This window comes from Glycine max, chromosome 11 (genome assembly GCF_000004515.6).
Source record: "Glycine max cultivar Williams 82 chromosome 11, Glycine_max_v4.0, whole genome shotgun sequence".
NCBI lineage: Eukaryota > Viridiplantae > Streptophyta > Magnoliopsida > Fabales > Fabaceae > Glycine > Glycine max.
Window position 1 is genome coordinate 13460487 of NC_038247.2, and position 7469 is coordinate 13467955.

A 7469-nucleotide genomic window follows, 5' to 3' on the forward strand; every position below is an offset into this window, starting at 1 on the left:
TGGAGCTATGCTTCATGATTGCCTAAGTGCCGACCCTCAAGGCAATCCTTCATTCTCCCCCTTTTTTCGGAGCGCCATGAATGTTGTTGCCTAGCGTTGTTCATGTGTCCTCCATCTACGAGTTTGGAGCTATGTTTCATGATTGCCTAAGTGCGGACCCTCAAGGCAATCCTCCATTCTCCCCTTTTTTCGAAGCCCCATGAATGTTATTGCCTAGCGCTGTTCATGTGCACTCCACCTTCGAGTTTGGAGCTATGTTTCATGATTGCCTAAGTGTGGACCCTCAAGGCAATCCTCCATTCTCGCCCTTTTTCGGAGCCCCATGAATGTTATTGCCTAGCGCTGTTCATCTGTCCTCCACCTTCGAGTTTGGAGTTACGTTTCATGATTGCCTAAGTGCGGACCCTCAAGGCAATCCTCCATTCTCCCCCTTTTTTTCGGAGCCTCATGAATGTTATTGCCTAGCGCTGTTCATGTGTGCTCCACCTTCGAGTTGGGAGCTATGCTCCATGATTGCCTAAGTGCGGACCCTCAAGGCAATCTTTCATTCTCCCCCTTTTTTCGGAGCCCCATGAATGTTATTGCCTAGCGCTGTTCATGTGTCCTCCACCTTTGAGGTTGGAGCTATGTTTCATGATTGCCTAAGTGCGGACCCTCAAGGAAATCCTTCATTCTCCCCCTTTTTCGGAGCCCCGTGAATATTATTGCCTAGCGCTGTTCATGTGTCCTCCACCTTCGAGTTTGGAGCTATGCTTCATGATTGCCTTAGTGCGGACCCTCAAGGCAATCCTCCATTCTCCCCCTATTTCCAGAGCCCAATGAATGTTATTGCCTAGCGCTGTTCATGTGTCCTCCATCTTCGAGTTTGGAGCTATGTTTCATGATTTCCTAAGTGCGGACCCTCAGGGCAATCCTCCATTCTCCCACCTTTTTCGGAGACCCATGAATGTCATTGCCTAGCGCTGTTCATGTGTCCTCCACCTTCGAGTTTGGAGCTATGTTTGATGATTGCCTAAGTGCGGACCCTCAAGGCAATCCTCCATAATCCCTCTTTTTTCGGAGCCCCATGAATGTTATTGCCTAGCGCTGTTCATGTGTCCTCCACCTTCGAGTTTGGAGCTATGCTTCATGATTGCCTAAGTGTGGACCCTAAAGGCAATCCTCCATTCTCCCCCTTTTTCGGAGCCCCATGAATGTTATTGCCTAGCGCTGTTCATCTGTCCTCCACCTTCGAGTTTGGAGCTATGTTTCATGATTGCCTAAGTGCGGACCCTCAAGGCAATCCTCCATTCTCCCCCTTTTTCGGAGCCCCATGAATGTTATTGCCTAGCGCTGTTCATGTGGCCTCCACCTTCAAGTTTGGAGCTATGTTTCATGATTGCCTAAGTGCGGACCCTCAAGGCAATCCTCCATTCTCCCACCTTTTTCGGAGCCCCATGAATGTCATTGCCTAGCGCTGTTCATGTGTCCTCCTCCTTCGAGTTTGGAGCTATGCTTCATGATTGCCTAAGTGCGGACCCTCAAGGAAATCCTCCATTCTCCACCTTTTTCGGAGCCCCATGAATGTTATTGCCTAGCGCTATTCATGTGTCCTCCACCTTCGAGTTTGGAGCTATGCTTCATGATTGCCTAAGTGCGGACCCTCAAGGCAATCCTCCATTTTCCCACCTTTTTCGGAGCCCCATGAATGTCATTGCCTAGCGCTGTTCACGTGTCCTCCACCTTCGAGTTTGGAGCTATGCTTCATGATTGCCTAAGTGCGGACCCTCAACGCAATCCTTCATTCTCCCCCTTTTTCGAAGCCCCATGAATGTTATTTCCTAGTGCTGTTCATGTGTCCTCCACCTTCGAGTTTGGAGCTATGCTTCATGATTGCCTAAGTGTGGACCCTCAAGACAATCCTCTATCTCCCCCTTTTTCGGAGCCCCATGAATTTGCCTAGCGCTGTTCATGTGCCCTCGACCTTCGAGTTTGGAGTTATGTTTCAAGATTGCCTAAGTGCGGACCCTTAAGGCAATCCTCCATTCTCCCCTTTTTTCTGGAGCCCAATGAATGTTATTGCCTAGCGCTGTTCATGTGTCCTCCTTCTTCGAGTTTGGAGCTATGTTTCATGATTTCCTAAGTGCGGACCCTCAAGGCAATCCTCCATTCTCCCACCTTTTTCGGAGCCCCATGAATGTCATTGCCTAGTGCTGTTCATGTGTCCCCCACCTTCGAGTTTGGAGCTATGTTTCATGATTGCCTAAGTGCGGACCCTCAAGGCAATCCTCGATTCTCCCCCTTTTTTTTCGGAGCCTCATGAATGTTATTGCCTAGCGCTGTTCATGTGTCCTCCACCTGCGAGTTTGGAGTTATGCTCCATGATTGCCTAAGTGCGGACCCTCAAGGCAATCCTCCATTCTCCCCCTTTTTCGGAGCCCCATGAATGTGATTGCCTAGCGTTGTTCATGTGTCCTCCACCTTCGAGTTTAGAGCTATGCTTCATGATTGCCTAAGTGCGGACCCTCAAGGCAATCCTCCATTCTCCCCTTTTTTCCGGAGCCCAATGAATGTTATTGCCTAGCGCTGTTCATGTGTCCTCCTTCTTCGAGTTTGGAGCTATGTTTCATGATTTCCTAAGTGCGGACCCTCAAGGGAATCCTCCATTCTGCCACCTTTTTTGGAGCCCCATGAATGTCATTGCCTAGCGCTGTTCATGTGTCCTCCACCTTCGAGTTTGGAGCTATGCTTCATGATTGCCTAAGTGCGGACCCTCAAGGTAATCCTCCATTCTCCCCCTTTTTCGGAGCCCCATGAATGTTATTGCCTAGCGCTGTTCATGTGGCCTCCACCTTCAAGTTTGGAGCTATGTTTCATGATTGCCTAAGTGCGGACCCTCAAGGCAATCCTCCATTTTCCCACCTTTTTCGGAGCCCCATGAATGTCATTGCCTAGCGCTGTTCATGTGTCCTCCACCTTCGAGTTTGGAGCTATGCTTCATGATTGCCTAAGTGCGAACCCTCAAGGAAATCCTTCATTCTCCCCCTTTTTCGAAGCCCCTTGAATGTTATTGCCTAGCGCTGTTCATGTGTCCTCCACCTTCGAGTTTGGAGCTATGCTTCATGATTGCCTAAGTGTGGACCCTCAAGGCAATCCTCCATTCTCCCCCTTTTTCGGAGCCCCATGAATTTACCTAGCACTGTTCATGTGTCCTCGACCTTCGAGTTTGGAGTTATGTTTCATGATTGCCTAAGTAAGGACCCTCAAGGCAATCCTCCATTCTCCCCTTTTTTTTTCGGAGGCTCATGAATGTTATTACCTAGCGCTGTTCATGTGTCCTCCACCTTCGAGTTTGGAGCTATGCTCGATGATTGCCTAAGTGCGGACCCTGAAGGCAATCCTTCATTCTCCCCCTTTTTTCGGAGCGCCATGAATGTTGTTGCCTAGCGCTGTTCATGTGTCCTCCATCTTCGAGTTTGGAGCTATGCTTCATGATTGCCTAAGTGCGGACCCTCAAGGCAATCCTCCATTCTCCAGCTTTTTTCGGAGCCCCATGAATGTTATTGCCTAGCGCTGTTCATGTGTCCTCCACCTTCGAGTTTGGAGCTATGTTTCATGATTGCCTAAGTGCGGACCCTCAAGGCAATCCTCCATTCTCCCCCTTTTTCGGAGCCCCATGAATGTTATTGCCTAGCGCTGTTTATGTGTCCTCCACCTTCGAGTTTGGAGCTTTGTTTCATGATTGCCTAAGTGCGGACCCTCAAGGCAATCCTCCATTCTCCCCCTTTTTCAGAGCCCCATGAATATTATTGCCTAGCGCTGTTCATGTGTCCTCCACCTTCGAGTTTGGAGCTATGCTTCATGATTGCCTAAGTGCGGACCCTCAAGGCAATCCTCCATTCTCCCCTTTTTTCGAAGCCCCATGAATGTTATTGCCTAGCGCTGTTCATGTGTACTCCACCTTCGAGTTTGGAGCTATGTTTCATGATTGCCTAAGTGTGGACCCTCAAGGCAATCCTCCATTCTCGCCCTTTTTCGGAGCCCCATGAATGTTATTGCCTAGCGCTGTTCATCTGTCCTCCACCTTCGAGTTTGGAGTTACGTTTCATGATTGCCTAAGTGCGGACCGTCAAGGCAATCCTCCATTCTCCCTCTTTTTTCGGAGCCCCATGAATGTTATTGCCTAGCGCTGTTCATGTGTCCTCCACCTTCGAGTTTGGAGCTATGCTTCATGATTGCCTAAGTGTGGACCCTCAAGGCAATCCTCCATTCTTCCCCTTTTTCGGAGCCCCATGAATGTTATTGCCTAGCCCTGTTCATGTGTCCTCCACCTTCGAGTTTGGAGCTATGTTTCATGATTGCCTAAGTGCGGACGCTCATGGCAATCCTCAATTCTCCCCCTTTTTTTTTCGGAGCCTCATGAATGTTATTGCCTAGCGCTGTTCATGTGTCCTCCACCTTCGAGTTTGGAGCTATGCTCCATGATTGCCTAAGTGGGGACCCTCAAGGCAATCCTCCATTCTCCCTTTTTTTTCGGAGCCCCATGAATGTTATTGCCTAGCGCTGTTCATATGTCCTCCACCTTCGAGTTTGGAGCTATGTTTGATGATTGCCTAAGTGCAGACCCTCAAGTGCAATCCTCCATTCTCCACTTTTTTCGAAGCCGCATGAATGTCATTGCCTAGCGCTCTTCATGTGTCCTCCATTATCAAGCGCGGAGCCTCTGGTGACTGGGAAATATGTTCTTCTGTTTTTTTCCGGATCGGTTCCTTCGCCAAACATGTGTATATGTGTATATGTATATTATATTCGTTGTTCTTGTTGTTGTTTGTATTTTGTTTTGTGTTGTACAGCAAAAAAGAAGGAGTAGAGACGAAAATCGTCATCACGGAAAGGGCAGGATGGACGAAATCAGTGTCTTATCTTTGCTTTCCTCTTATCTCCGTTGAGAGGTAAGTAAAGAGGGGCAACTGTCATACCCTAATTTCGTCCGGGGATTATTATTTGATGATATACAACCTTTGATTGGCCGCTTCGAGATACTTAGCACCCTTTGTTGCACAATATGTGAAGTCCCGAGACGTGCCGAAAATCAAAAGGAAGCAGGCTTACGCGATCCGTGAAAATTCCGTAATATGACGGAAATCGAAGGGAGGTGTTTTTCGCAATCCGTGAGTTTTCGTAACTTCTTCAAAAGCAAAAAAAAAGAGTAAATACATAATCCGTAGGGATTCGTAACCTTGCGGAAGGAAAATAAGTATCATTACGAAATTCGTAAAGTTTCGTAACGTTACGGAAAAAGAATTACCAAAAAAAGGTAAAGGGGGTGTATTTAGTAAAATGGGGGTGCAAATAGTAATTTTTGCATCTGGGCCCTTCTAGCGGTTTCTGGGCAATTTCTTGCTTAAGGTTGAAGCAACCTAGCTCGCCTGCTAGGTGGCCACCACACCCCCCGTTTTGTTGAAAAATGGAATTCCGGGACACCCGTAATGCTTCCGTAAAATTCCCATAATCCTAAATAAGCATATTTAACTTAATACGGGTGAGAGGGAAGAGAAAAAAAGAAGAAAATCAAGTCCTATATGCTTCCGTAAGGCTTCTGTAACTTTTTTGTAAATTACGAAAGAAGGGGGGGTGAACTTATCAAAATTGGGGGGTGCAAATAGCAATTTCAAAATTTTGAATGCGGCCTTCCAGAATGTTTTTTTGAAGCTGGAGGAAGCAACCCAGCTCGCCTGGGCGAGCTGGGCGGCAACCTCCTCCCCCTTTTTTCCTATAAATAGGCTGAAGGGGGCTGTTCTAAGGATCCCGGATGCCCCTGGTGAGGTATTTCAGCTGTTTTGGGTGAAAAAAAATTGTTTCCATCAAGAAAATCCAAGCCGAGGTGTTTCCGTAACACTTCCGAGAGGTTTCCGTAAGCAAATCCATGAAGGTTTTCCTCCGTTATTCACCATTCTTCATCCGTTCTTCGTTCTTCAACGGGTAAGTTTCCAAATCGAGCTTTTCAATTCCTTCTATGTACCCGTGGTGGTCCCCATTTGTTTTGTGTACTTTTATTCTCGTTTCATTTACTTTTCGTACCCCCTTTTGACGTGCTTCAGTCATTTATTTAAGTCATTTCTCGCCTAATCTAAAAATAAAATAAATTTCCACCGATCATTTGAATTGTATCATTTTTTTGAATTGTGTAAATATAATAAATGTTGTCTTTTCCACATTTTTACACTGCATTCTAAGCACCCACGGGTTTGAGTAAAAAAGGGGCCCTATACCCGGGTCCATGGGAATTTAAGGAGTGGAGGTGAATCTATGGTCATGCTAGGTCTCCGACTTGCTTGATAATAGTGAAACCTCGTCTAGAGCTTTCTCTCTTTATAATGTGTTGTCGCTGGTATTCCATACCGCCGCAATATTATTATCTTGAGTTATGATACCTCTAGAAAACAGCCATGTGAGATATGGATCGTTGGGAGTAGTTATTAGTGACCCCTAGATATTATCCTATAGGTCCTCAAATAGGGGCATGGAGCAAACACGCTCTGTGCCATTTGTTCTCATGCATTCTTCTGCAAATAGCACATAAATTATAGTTTTGTTGTATAGCTAGTGATATTTTGTCTCTCTAGAGTAATGCGTCACTTTTTAATACATACGTTGGGGCACCGCAATGCCTAGAACGTAGTATTAAAAAGATGGATCTTTTTCGGTCTCGTATATGTAAATTACCCCTTGTTTTTCTTTTTGTTTCATGCATGCGCATTGCATCATTCATATCGGAGCCTTGATTCACCCCTTTTTAGGTAAATGATGGGGACAAATCAAAACGGAAAAAGATTCTATCAAGTCAAGATTAAGGGCCTAGATGTCACAGGCCTTAAGGAGTTGGGACGGTTGATGGGACCCCTCCAAAGGCAAGCCTTCCGCAAAGTGTACGGAAAGATTTTAGATTTGACCACAGCGGAGGTATTTACGGAAGCTGTTGTATCCCTCACCCAATACTATGACCAACCGTTGAGATGCTTCACGTTTGGGGACTTCCAAATAGTACCGACTGTTGAAGAATTTGAGGAGATATTAGGATGCCCTCTTGGGGGAAGAAAACCGTATCTTTTCTCTGGGTTTCTTCCCTCCTTGAGCAAGATTGCAGCTGTGGTCAGAGATTCGACGAGAGAGTTGGATCGTATGAAGCAAATTCGAAACAGCGTAGTGGGCCTACCGCGAAAATACTTGGAAGGCAAGGCAAGGGATATGGCGAGTCAAGAAGAGTGGGTCCCGTTTGCGGATATAGTAGCTTTGCTAATCTTTGGGGTTGTCCTCTTTGCGAACGTGGACGGTTTGGTGGACCTAGCCGCAATTGATGCTTTTGACCGAAGGTGCGAGAAGAACAGCGCATGGATTGTCTGCTGTTTACCCGCTCTTTGTGTGTGGTTTGTTTCGCACCTATTCCAACAAGACAAAAGGCACCCGTGTCCGCTTCAAAGTTATCACTC